The following is a 14,018-nucleotide window of genomic DNA, read 5'->3' as shown; positions in this document are numbered from 1 at the left end:
ACATATGTTCTGTGACTCTAGAAAACCCTGACTAATACAAGGGCTCTTCTCTTTATCCCTCCACCCTGGAACATCAAGTCTCTGAAAGCTAGGCACTGCCTCTCCCACTGAGACCCGTCAAGGCAGCCCAGATAGAAGAGTATATTCCATGTATACAGGCAACAGATTTTGGGATAGCTCTTGCTCCAATTGTTTGGGATCCATATGAAGACCAAGTTGAACATCTGCTACACATGTGGGGAGAAGCCTAGTTCCAGCCTGTGTATGTTCTTTGGTTGGCAGTTCAGTCTTGAGATTCCTAAGGATCCAAGTTATTTTATGCTATTCATCTTCCTGTGGAGTTCGTCTTTGAAATTATGTTTTCAGTTAATTTAAGTGTATACCCAGTGTAGAAATGAAACCTTGTCATATACTATAATACAGACCATGCTTGAAAACAAACATTAAGTCAAGTGAAATAAGCTTAATAAAGTAGATATTGCATAATTTCATACACAAGGAAAATAAAATAACATATATAAATGGAAAACTCACAGTGAGTACTTCCAAAGTTTTTGGGGAAGATATATTTTTTTGAGTACTGAACTGTAGTTATGGAGGGTATGGTAGTGGCCTGTTGAATTTGTTGAAAAATAATGTGCATCTAGGCTACAGTATCATAATTAAAACTAAAATCATGCTTTCAAGACAAAGAATATTGAGGAATAATTTCAAAATAAACAAAAGCTTGTGTATTATAGTTAAAAACAATGCTAAGGGATGTGAGTTGTAGTCTGCTCTCTATCATTCTTCTCTTGGAGAGAAAAAGACTTATTTGACTTATATGTTCAGTTCATCATTGAGAGAAAGCAAAGAAGGAAATCAAAGAAGGAATTGGGAGGCAGGAACTGAAGGAGAGACAACAGGGGAACTCTGCTTGTTTTCTATCCATGTCTTGCTCTGTATGCTTTGTGATTCATCCCAGGAGCATGTGATGAGGACTGGCACAGTCCACAGTGATATGGGCCTTTCCAAACAGTAATACATAAAACACCACCACAGGTTTGCCTTCATGACAATGATCATTCCTAAATTGAAGTCCACTCTTTCCAGATAATTCTAGCTTGTGTCAAGTTGAGAAAAAACCAATAAGCACAATTGACTCCTTGCCACACAAAACCATCACTATTAAGCTATAATTTCCTTTTATGCTTGTTTCCAATATCTCATGTTATGGGTAATATTATCATATAAAATACAGTCCAATATATAAAAGTCCCCAAAACTTCAACAATTTCAGTATTTATTTATTCATTTATTTGTTTTTTGTTTGCTTATTCTTCCCTCATATATTACATCCTGAGCCCAGTTTCACCTTTATTCTCTGCTCCTATTCATTCCTCCCAACCTCCTCTCTCATAGATTTAATCCTTCTCCATATCACTTCAGAAAAGAGCAGCCTTTCAACACATATCAATCAAATATGACAGAAGAAGATGCAGTAGGACTAGGCACATACTCTCATATCAAGACTAGATGAGATTAGTCATAAGTTCTGTGATTCTAGAGAACAATGATTAATACACTAACCTTCATTTATAAAATCACTGTAGTTTAGCCGTTTCCTTATGTAGCAGGCATTCCTTCATTGCCTAAGACAAAAAAGGAAAAGTATGTGTATGTATGAGAGGCTTCATCCAGCAGCTGATAGAAAAAAATGCAAAGACCCTTGGCCAAACATCAGGCAGTGCTCAGGAAGTCTTGTGCAAGAGTCTGAGTTTGAATTGAGTGAGCTGGAAGGGTCAAGAAGACCTACAGATTCAATTAACCTGGGACCATGGGGGCTCACAGAGCCCGTACCACCAAGCAGAGAGCATGGAGGGGCTGGACCTAGGACACCTACATATTTGTAGCAGGTGTGCAGTTTAGTCAAGTTAGGGGACTTATAACAAGTCAATTGAGGGTTGTCTTTGTGTTGTCTGCTATTGCATCTGCTTCCCCTAACTGGACTGCCTGATTGGGTCTCAGTGGAGAGGATCTGCTTAGGACTAATGCAACTGGATGTCCTGGAATGGCATGGTACTGAGAGGGGTACATTTTCCTCAGAAAAGGGGAATGGGTAACAAGCAGAGGGATTTGTAAGGGTGGGGCTGAAAGGAAAGGAGTAACAGGTGCCACAATCAGGATGTAAAGTGAACAGAGCTCCCAGGGACTAAACCACCAACCAAAGACTACACATGCAGGGACCCATATATGCACATATATGCTTCAGCTGCATATGTAACAGAGCATGGCCTTATCTTGCATAAATGAGAGAGAGAGGAGCCCTTGGTTCTGTGAAGGCTCAATGCCCCAGAGTACAGGAATGCCACGGCAATGAGGTGGGAGTGTGTGGTTGTGGGGGGAGCACCCTCATAGAAGAAGGGGGAAGAATGATGGGATGGGGTTTTGTAGAGGGAAAACCGGGAAAGGGGATAACTTTTGAAATGTAAATAAATGAAATATGCAATAAAAAAGAAAATCATGTAGGTACAATAATGAATGTCTTTTGACAAAATAAATTGTACAATTTTAGATAAATCTAATCATGTGCAGGGGTTAGAAAGATGTTTCAATTATTATGAGAAATTGAAAATGAACACAATGAGTCTCTTATGACTATCAGACACACATATGATACACATATATTCATGAAAGTGAAATAGTCATACAAATGAAATAAAATAAATAATAAAAATAATGGTATATAAAAATGAAAAGTTTGTGTTCAAAATATCAGTAAATCAAAGGTGTACATTTTCATAACACTAGTATATAGATCCAAAGAAAACTATGTGGTGATCAAAAGACACTAAGAATAATATGGAAGTGATCATTTATGCAGCACATATACTACAATTTGAATGATACAGAGATTTGTATGTCCCTTTCACAAGAATGACATGCAAATTTGTGAAATATTCCATATAGTTTTCTAATGGAAGACAGAAAGGGAGTAGATCTGGATGTGAAGGTAGGTAGGGAAGAACTTGGAGTTGAGGAAGGTATATACCATAATCAGGATATATTATGTGGGAATTAAGTCAAGTTTAAAGAAAAGGTAAAAAAAAGTAACTAGCATTTCATGATAATAGTTGCCACATATGGCAATGAAGGATATATGAATATAAACAATACACTCATACTTTTATTTTATTTTGCTGCATTTTATTTCTTAAACTGGATAAAAGATACATTGGTATTTATAATTTCATTATGTGTGTGAAATTATATAAATAAAAAACTAACTTTCTATACTTTACTTATCTAATAAGAAAATGTAAACATTAAAATATTCTGAGATTTTTGAAATATCTATTGCTGTATATCAAACTACATCTATAAGTAGAAGTAAAAGAGACAAACTATTTATTGGTTTTATACAAATTACATTTGTAGTTTTTATTTAAATTTATTGGTATTTCTTACAGTATGGTGACCCAAGGGCGATGAATTGATTATATTTCACATAATTAATAAAATAGCAGCTTTAAGATATGTGAAATACTAGTGTCCAATGGTCTATAATATGAATCAGTTTATTTCCTATTACATTTTCTTAGATTTAAGGCTTACAGTGCTAGCTCAAAATACTTGGCTTAAAATTTGATTCTTACAAAGAATAATTCTTTCAATAAATAAACTACTCACTGCTTAATACTTTATGAGACTCCACAAGACAGACTCAGGACTTTATTGGGAAGGTAATGCCAGAAATTAGAAACTATCATACCAGGATATAATATGGAGATTACCATGGATTTTTAACATGTGTAGCCAAAGCATGGTTTCTTAAAGGGTATTTTTCTTTTTGCTTCATAAATACCAAAAAATAGGGAATAAATTATAGACCACTCTTTTTTCTTATGATGAAATATTGACGCTTTGGGCACCAACTCTTCTGTATTACTTACCTTCTCCCTTAGCTTGTTTTTAGGTCATGAGCATCAGATCTTAAGAGAATAGTGACTGCTGCATGGCAAGATGGTGGCATATCTCAATAAGTCTTCCTAGAGTGTACATTAAGTCCTTTCCTCTTCGGCTTGCAAGCATGATTAGTAGTCATCATTCTTCCTGGAGGGCTACTAGAACACCAAACAGAAAACTTTTATTTAGCAAATATGTGAACATGCAGCAACAACTTGGCACAAGCAGTAGTCAAAAGCTTAAAGCATCTAGTCTGTATTCATGACAAAGGGTAGTGGTGAAGGCAGTTCTGAAGCAGTGTTCCTTATGCTGCCTGAGACATATGTTTATAGCTATGGTGTATGTCATTTCACTTCTACTTCAATAGTTGAGAAAATTCTGAGTCTTTTTGAAGAGACACTGCAAAGAAAACAATAAAAAAGAAAAATTCATAGCAAGAAATATTTGTGCCATTAAATGTAAAATCTGATTCTTGTCATTTTGTCTAGTCATTGGCAATCTGGTATAACCATGAAAGGTAGTTATACAAATCTTCAAAGTCCTTAGAAAGTTAAGGTAGGAGGATCCCTGAGTTTAGGGCCTGGGCTACATAGCAAGACCCTTAGTTAAAAAATGAAAGTAAATATATACATAAAATAACTTTATTTCCACATAATAACTGTATAACGATATAAGTCAAGGTGGAGGAATCTAAACAATATAAAACAATAAATGTCATAGAAGTGAAACATGACTTCTAAAACATACATTAAATTAAAATCCAGTATATCTGGGATTCAATGGGAGATAATTATTCACACAAAGATCATTATCTTCAGAACCTTTAAAATATTTCTTTTTTGAATATTCATATGCAATTTTATATATGTAAGATAAATCATTCAAATTTATAATTGTATGTTTTGTTGTTCAGTAAACAAATTGTATAATTGTATGTTTCAGTTCTTTCAGTAAAGACTGAGATAAAGAAAGGCTTAAGAAAAAATAGATTTACATAGATATTTGAAAATGTATTGATAGACTTAATAAGCTCAAATATCTAGGTAGGCCATTGAATGGAATCTTATAGATTAAATATAAGGGAAAGAAACAAAATCTAAATTTCAAGCCCTATCCTAGGTCCAACAAATTAAAAAGTCTGAAGTGACATTTTGCCTGGATAGGATTTTGATGCAGTACCGTACTTGAGAAATACTGACTATAATAGTGGTTCTCAACCTGTGGGTCATGACCTCTTTAGATTGCAATCAGATATCCTACACTATCATATATTTACATTACAATTCATAACAGTAGCAAAATTACAGTTATGAAGTAAAATTGAAATAATATTAGGGTTGAGGGTTACCATGTGAGGAATTGTGTTGAAGGGTCACAGAATTAGCAAGGCTGAGAAACACTGCCCTAGAATGATTATTCCTGGCCAATCTTCTATCGCTTCTTGTATGGAATACTTAGTAGACCATTTCTCTGGGCACCTTCTTAGTCATTTATTCAGGAGGTTTACCATTTGCATCTATACCAAATGCAATCATCTAGGGCAGGACTACCTATGGTTGGACAGAGCCTAAACAAATATTCACTTATTTACATTGATGTGTTAGGAGATTCATTCATATTAATTTGACTGAGGATGGAATCTTTCAACAGTCACAGAAATATTTTACTTACTTTTTTCAAAAATTATCCTGACATATTCACTATTGATATTTCAATTTAAAATTATTGTGATTAATTTCCCATTTTTACGCTAAATCAATTAGTTTTAGTTATTCTGTTTTTTCTTTTTTCATTTTAAAATATTTTCATGACTTGACCTCAAGCTTAGTATGTCTATCTCATACATACATTAATCTCATCTTCTTTGAGTGATTTTTCTTGTTTTTTTGTGTACATAGCATGCTACTGAATATACATATATTTATACATATACATACACATACAGGAACACACATTTGTTGAAAGAAACAAAGAATAACTTATTGGAGGGAGGAGACACCCATGATTTCTGTAAATTTGGTTGTGTAAGATGACAATAAATTACCTAAATGAATAGAGACATTGGAGAAAGAAATAGTACAGACATAAAGTGTACAGTTTGTAAAGGCTTCACATTAATAGACAGTAAATGGATTCATTCATTGAAAAGTGCTGTTTATTAAAGAAATATATACAGTGAAGTGTTTGAGTAACGATAATTTTTAAGTAGACACAGGGCTTAAGTCATGGTGAGCTTAGCTTACCACACCAAGGTTTTCTATCTTTATTTTTCAGATACAATTATTAAATTTACTATTTAAATTAATATATATAAGTTTGCTGATCATGGTAACTTTTAATTTACATTGTTCTAAACAGGGTTACATATGGAATTAATCTTTTAGATGCTCCAGAATCATGGTCCTTTTACAATCTCATTTCTGCTCCTTTTTCCTTATACTTTATAGTATGAAGTATCTCTCTTCTCTACTACCAGAAATCCTACATACAACATAGATTTAGTATGTAATTCTTACTGATTAGTACAGCATTTTAATTCAAGATGTCCATTTCATTTTTTGCTTCTTTTCTCCATTTAAAATTCTGAGTTATGTATACAACTGTATTTACTTAATGTCTGATTTGTAAGAATAAAGTGAATAGGTACGAAATAAATACACTATTTAGACTAAAACAAAAAACACATTGCAACACAATATTCTTTTCAATGTTTTCCAAGTAACACATATTTTCTGATAAAGCTCTCCACTGAGAGTTATATTTACCAGAGAATTTTACATTTTAGTCACTATAAGAAGCAATACACTTAGTTTTTTTTCTTTTTTTAATTGAGTATCTTCTTCATTTAAATTGCCAATGGTAAAACCTTTCCCAATTTCCCCCTCCCAAAATTTACCCTTAGTTTTTATTCGAATAAGAATCATATGATAGATCACAGAGAGTGAAGGTCAATTTTAGTTATTACATCAAATTTTTAAGCTTTCTTTGTGTTTTACTTCCATGTTAGTGTCAAGTCAGAGAGAATTAATTAATTGGCTAACAGTTGGAATTTTCAAAATATTTTCTTTTATTGAACTATTTGTATTTTCATAAAGTCATTGGGTAGATACCATAGTATTTTTAAAGAATTATTTGTTTATTTATTTTTATGTATATGAGTACACTGTCTTCAGCTACACCAGAAGAGAGCATCAGGTTTCATGGTTGTGAGCCACCATGTGATGGGTGGAAATTAAACTTAATACCTCTAGAAGAGCAACCAGTGTTTTTAACCACTGAGTCATTTTTCTTACCACTAATCATAGTATTTTTATATAATTGCTAGCAATAATACTGGAAATTAATAAAATGTATGTCTATTCCTATTGCTGTTACCGAATGATTTAAGACTAGCAATATTAGAATAACTTACTTATTAATATTATCACTTAACAGAAATTATATAGTCTATATTTTCAATAAAGTAGTGAGATTTTAAAAGTTATCATGACAAAATTCATGAATGTAATGTTTCAAAAACAGTAAAATTAGAAGAAATAGATATGTTAGCAAAATGATAAATACAAAAATGGAATTTTGAAATAACCACATAATTTCACAAGTGTTTGAAAAGCAAGTAGGATAACTATTCCAACTGTTTGCTGGTTTACAATACAATTCTTTCTCCAGTGTAGAAACAAAGACAGTACATGAAGTGAATCCTTCTGGATCATCTACGCTATAGCAAGTATCTTCTTGAGCCAAATGAAATATTTCAATTCCGTTTAATACATGGTAAATTTTGGCATTCAATAATATTTCTAGAAAAATAGCATTAAAAATAATTGTGACAGGATGTAGAAAATTACTTTTAAAATCGAAAGAATTTATGAATCTGATCCAGTGGTTTAAAATGAGGTAGGTGAAGACAACCAAACTAGGATTTAGGAACCGAACAACCCTATTAAAAAGTGGGGTACAGAGTTAAACAGGGAATTCTCACCTGAAGAACTTCGGATGGCGGAGAAGCATCTTAAAAAATGCTCAACTTCATTAGTCATTAGGGAAATGTAAATCAAAACAACCCTAAGTCTGGCGGTTCCTCTGAAAACTGGGCACCTCACTTCCAGAAGATCCTGCTATACCACTCCTGGGCATATACCCAGAGGATTCCCCACCATGTAATAAGGATACATGCTCTACTATGTCCATAGCAGCCCTATTTATAATTGCCAGATGCTGGAAAGAACCCAGGTATCCCTCAACAGAAGAGTGGATACAAAAAATGTGGTATATCTACACAATTCAGCCATTAGAAACAATGAATTCATGAAATTCTTAGGCAAATGAATGGAGCTAGAGAACATCATACTAAGTGAGGTAACCCAGACTCAAAAGATGAATCATGGTATGCACTTAATAAGTGGTTATTAACCTAGAAAACTGGAATACCCAAAACATAATCCACACATCAAGTGAGGTACAAGAAGAAAGGAGGAGTGGCCCCTGGTTCTGGAAAGACTCAGTGAAACAGTATTCGGCAAAACCAGAACGGGGAAGTGGGAAGGAGTAGGTGGGAGGACAGGGGAAGAGAAGGGGGCTTACGGGACTTTCGGGGAGTGGGGGGGCTAGAAAAGGGGAAATCCTTTGAAATGTAAATAAATTATATCGAATAAAAAAAAAAAAGAAAGCAGAGAGGGGGAGGGTTCTTTTATAAAAGTAAATGGGGTTGTTGGTTCATACCATTCCTGAACTGAATAATAAAGTACCAGATGTTCCTCATCTGTATATACACTCGGTGATTCCTAGAATTGTGGCAAATAACATTTCACAGTCCTCGATACTGATTAGATATTTAAAGGGCTCAGAGATTCATAAGGAGGTGAGTGCTTCTAAAACTGGGTGTTTGGCTAACACACAGATGCCAACTGCTTATTCTTCATTCTGAAGGGAAAGCCATGTGGTTAGAGAATGCTTTCATTTTCATGGAATTCAGGGAACAGTGGCAGAACTCTTCCGTCACCACCCAGGTTTATGTTGGCATGGATCAAGGGGTGCCATCCCTATGGCTAAAATGCTCCCCTTGGTAGATCTAGGAACACAGTCTGATAATGCACTGTTGCTCTTCCGGCAGACTCCACCAGGATAAGGGAAGGAAAGCAGGCATAAGGGAGTCCCTCTTTCAGGGAAGGCGCCAAGCTGTTTGTCCCTCACCTATCATCTCCCTCAATCAGCAGGCTTCTATGTTCTAACCAAGGAAATCAGTCAGGAAGACACTGGTTGTTTATTCATGACCAAACAGCTAGTGAGGTAAGGCTGGAGACCTACACTAAGGGCTTCAAATGTTAAATAAAGTTCTCTGTCCTATACAAAAAAAAAAAAAAAAAAAAAAAAAAAAAAAAAAAAAAAAAAAAGAAGAAGAAGAATATTTTACCTTTGCAGTATTAGTAGTTAATATCTTACTGGTAAAATTTATATAGCTTAGGGATTTTTTTCAACTTTTTTTAGGATGCAAAGTATTTTATTTTTAAACTTCTAAAGTTTGAATACAAGATAGCATAGTTTAGTTGAGTTTCCAAGCTGAATACCATTGCACAGAGCTCAGTTTCCAGCTGATGAACAGTTCCTAATATCAAATATGGGTGCCTATGTTCTGATCTGTATGTGGTGAGCTGTCCAGTGTCTGCTGGTAATGTCCCTTTTTGCCTTGGTAAGGGCTTAACAACCATTAGGCATCGTTCTTGTTTTACACAGCCAGTGCTGTCCAGAATGTCTCCTGCAAGGCAGAAACCTTATACAAGAAGCCATCTTCATCTTGCTCACTCTCATACACTTCAGAGATGGGCGTGGACATACTCACCATGCTGTGCCCACTCACCAGGAGGACGAAGACTTGGTTAGCATTGAACTGCAAGCACCTTCTAATTATTTTGATGAGCTTGCTCATATTCCTGTAAGCAACTTGGTCTTGTCAAAGACAGCAGCTGCTTCTCACCTTTGTATTGCTCTGTAATCACTGGGATCTTGGTGGGTTGCTGCTTCCAGATAAGCCGGATATTTTTCACACTTTGTTCAAAGGTCCGGTGCTGCTTGAAGTTCTTCTAGGACAGCAAGCAAGGCACGTGGGAGTCCTGGGTCAGAAAATCTGGCTCCCGCTAAAATCACTTCCCTTGTGTGTCTCTCAGCCTGCAGCCAAGTCAGGGCCATCATTTTGTTTTTAAGCACCCACATGTAGTGAATATTTTCCTTCATTTTGAAATTATTTATGCTGGTATAAGTTTTTACATTTTGGTTCAATTGTTAATTTTACAGATTGGACCCAGACCCAAATATCAAAATCTGAAAGGGCTGAAATTCTACCAAAGAAAAATGCATTTAATTCAGATAGAGGTGTACATGACATGTGTCATCTGTTCTGAAAATGGGGTCTGGCAATAATCCCAAAATATCTAGGAACTATAATTTATTAATGTATTCTTAGATATTATAATAATCATGAACTATTATTATTCAACTTCATACATATTATCCTCTATTCCTTCCAACATACAATTTGGATTTATAAATATATAATGTTCACTCTTGAGTAATCTATAGAATATTATGTCATTTACTAAGAAAACATCCAGGAAACACAATTCAGAGGATAGATAGGTAGGTATGTAGGCATAGATATAAATCTATATATCATTGTGCAGGAAAAAGCAAATGTTTTTTCCTCTGGAAAGGGATGCTCCATTTTGATGCAGTATAAAAATAGAGTGCATATTATATAACCTGCATATTTTTGTAAATCGGCATTTATACAACACAGGAGAATAAATTAGTACAGGATAATACAATTTTTGTCTTCCTTTATTATTAAGTAATTCTTTAAAAGTATCAATAGAGTACATGTTTTTAGGTTATTATATATTAAATAACATGTTAAGTTGTGAGAATCAATGAAGTAGAATGTGTTATGTTCTCTCATACAAAAGACTCATGCACACTCAGATGTCCTTCTACAAATTACAGAGTAGTGAATCTCAATACTTTTCATACACTTAAGTTAGAAATATATGTCTGATAATACACATTTCATCACTGATTAATTTTAATGCTCATTATCTATTAAGGCTGAATGTCCTTTACCTTTTCTCTTGATAAAATTGAAGACACATGTTTAACTGTTTCAAGGACACAAAAGGTGGGAGTCATATAAGAGTACTTGTGCAAGATAATCAGAAATATATCTTTAAATGATTAGATCAACATTTAATTCTTTTATAGATGCTACAGAGAAGCCTTTATCATTGTCCTAAGATGCTACATTATCCCCAAAAGAAGGCATTCAGGCTCTTGGTAGTCTGGGAAGCCCTAGTTTAGTCAGCTGAAAAATGAGGCTGTTGAATCAGATGATCACTAAATAATCTTCCAGTTCTAAAATTTTATGATTTCACATGGATGGTGAAATTTCTCCATGAAGCCTGTTACTCTCCATGATACCATTTGTCAAGTTTTATAAAAATGAGATATTTCAGCTGGTGTTAAAGATGAGAAATCATTTAGAGGGCAATCAAAGCATTTCTCTGTATTCTTTCCAGTGTCAGTGATGCTACAAGCACGGATTGTAAGAATTAAAGGTAAAAATCAATAGCTTCTAGTTTTTTTCTAATAAATTTATGCAGTATATTTTGAAGACCAAAAAGGTTAAGTACATTGATATTTAAAAAAGGAACATGCACTGTATATTTTTGAGCAGTACTGAGGACAAAATAGAATGGAGCACACAGGGCCAAATATATAGGTAAGCATCTTTAACACTGATTTTTACATCAAATCTATCACTAACACTATATATTATAAACATGGTTAAAATGATCCTTGATAAATGTGCCCTTTTCCTCTGTGCCTCTCCTTTACTGCTTTGTGATTTCCTTTTGTAGTTTGTTGTTGGGTTTATTAATTAATTAATTAATTTCATTTGGGGTTTTTTATCATTTTTATTGAATTTGTTCATTGACAGATTCATAATCCATAAAGTTCATTTGATTACTGTCACCCTGATACTTTTCAATTTTCTTCCACTTGTCTCTCCTTCTCTACACAAGTCATTTTCTTTCATTTAAGTCTTTTACCCACATTAGACTAATTGAGTTTAACCAGGATCATCTGGAGAAATGAGAGTTTTAAACCATCCATTGTTTCCTGTTGAGTTTCTCAGTGTTCACAAATTTGAAACCAATAACTATCCCTATTCCAGAACCTATCAATAGCCCATAATTAAACAGAGAGGGGCAGAGTTCTATGAAACGTTTTTTGATCTATGACTGTTGATAAAAGCAATTTTGTGTAAGCTCAAATACTAGCAGGCCTGGCTACTCTGAGGTCATAACTGCATCGTACCATCCTCAGAATACAACATTTCAAACACTTCTTCCAATACACTGGTCATTACATTTTTTTTCAACATGACCAACACTTCTTACCATTTTTCCTTCTTGATGACAACCATACTAATGAGAATGAGATTGAATTTCTAAGTACTTTAATTTTGATCCTGATGGGTAAGGATGTTAAACACATTTTTGAATACTCATCAACAATGTATATTTCTTATTTTAAGAACTCTGTTCAGTTTTCTTTTTATTTTATATTTATTATAATTAATTAATTTATTTTTTACACTTCATATGTTATCCCCGCCCCCGCCGTCCACCCTTTGACTGTTCCACACCCAATGCCTCCTCCTGACAACCCTATCTCCACATGGATGTACCCACATCCCCAAATCCTCTGACCTCTAAACTCCTGGGGCCTCCAGTCTCTGAGGGTTAGTTGCATCATCTCTGAATGAACACAGACCCAACAGTCCTCTACTACTATATGCGTGTTTGGGGCCTCATATCAGCTGGTGTCTGCTGCTTGTTTGGTGGTCCAGTGTTAAGAGATCTTGTGGGTTCTGACTCTTTCAGCAGCTTGTTGGGTCTTCTGGAGTGCTGTCATGCTAGTTTCCTTTTTGTGAGCACTCCTAAGCCTCAGAAATAGTGTCAGGACTTGAGACCTCCCTTTGAGCTGGATCCCACTACTTTGGGTCTGTTGCTGAATATATATATATATATATCTTCATTTACATTCTTCATTTACATTTCAAATGTTGTCCCCTTTCCTGGTCCCTCCTCCCAAAAGTCTCATAACCCATCTCCTGTTCCCCCATCAACCCTCTCCTAGTTCCCTTTCCCAGCATTTCCACATGGACCTTCTTTTCCTCCTCCATTTCCATCCCTGCAATTCTTTCAAAGAGGTACAACTATGGATCAGAGGTTTTGTGACTGTGGGATGACCACGCTCTCCATCATTTGATGCTCTGTCTTCCTGCTGGACATGGGCTCTGTAATTTCTCTCTCCCTATGTTCAGGCATTTCATCTAAGGTCCTTCCCTTTGAGTCCTGATAGCCTCTCACATCCCAGGTCTCTGGTGCATTCTGTAGGGTCCCTTCAACATCCTATCTCTGGAGGTTGCCTGGTTCCATTCTTTCTGCTGACCCTCAGGGTTATAGTCCTTGGTGATCAGAGAAATGCAAATCGAAATGACCTGAGATTACACCTTACACCAATCAGAATGGCTAAGATCAAAACCACAGGTGGACACACACATTGGAGAGGATGTGGAGAAAGAGGAGCATTCCTCCATTGCTGGTGGGATTGCAAACTGGTACGCCCACTCTGGTAAACAATCTGGAGGTTCCTCAGAAAATTGGAAATAGATCTACCTGAAGACCCAGCTATACCACTCTTGGGAATATATCCAAAAAATGCCCCACCATAACAGGGGCATGTGTTCCACTATGTTCATAGCAGCCTTATTTGTGATAGCCAGAAGCTAGAAACAACCCAGATTTCCCACAACAGAAGAATGGATACAGAAAATGTGGTTTATTTACACAATGGAATCCTACTCAGCTATTAAGAACAAGGACATCCTGAGTTTTGCAGGCAAATGGATGGAACTAGAAAATATCATCCTAAGTGAGGTAACTCAGAACCAAAAGAACAAGCATGGTATGTTCTTGCTAATATGTGGATGTTAAAAAGTACAGAATACCTGAGAC

The 14,018-nt window shown here is 35.2% G+C and overlaps 1 non-coding gene and 1 pseudogene across 1 annotated transcript; one reads left to right on the top strand and one right to left on the bottom strand.

Moving 5' to 3' along the window:
* The first annotated feature begins 2,847 nt into the window (after positions 1-2,847).
* On the top strand, positions 2,848-2,951 carry LOC127675865 (U6 spliceosomal RNA). Its single transcript, XR_007975553.1, has one exon. It is a non-coding gene; the product is annotated as a U6 spliceosomal RNA (small nuclear RNA).
* A 6,719-nt stretch (positions 2,952-9,670) lies between these two features.
* On the bottom strand, positions 9,671-11,124 carry LOC127674468 (microtubule-associated proteins 1A/1B light chain 3B-like; annotated as a pseudogene).
* Between the last annotated feature and the right edge of the window lie 2,894 nt (positions 11,125-14,018).

This window comes from Apodemus sylvaticus, chromosome X (assembly GCF_947179515.1).
Source record: "Apodemus sylvaticus chromosome X, mApoSyl1.1, whole genome shotgun sequence".
Lineage (NCBI taxonomy): Eukaryota > Metazoa > Chordata > Mammalia > Rodentia > Muridae > Apodemus > Apodemus sylvaticus.
This window is presented reverse-complemented; position numbering and strand designations above follow the sequence as displayed.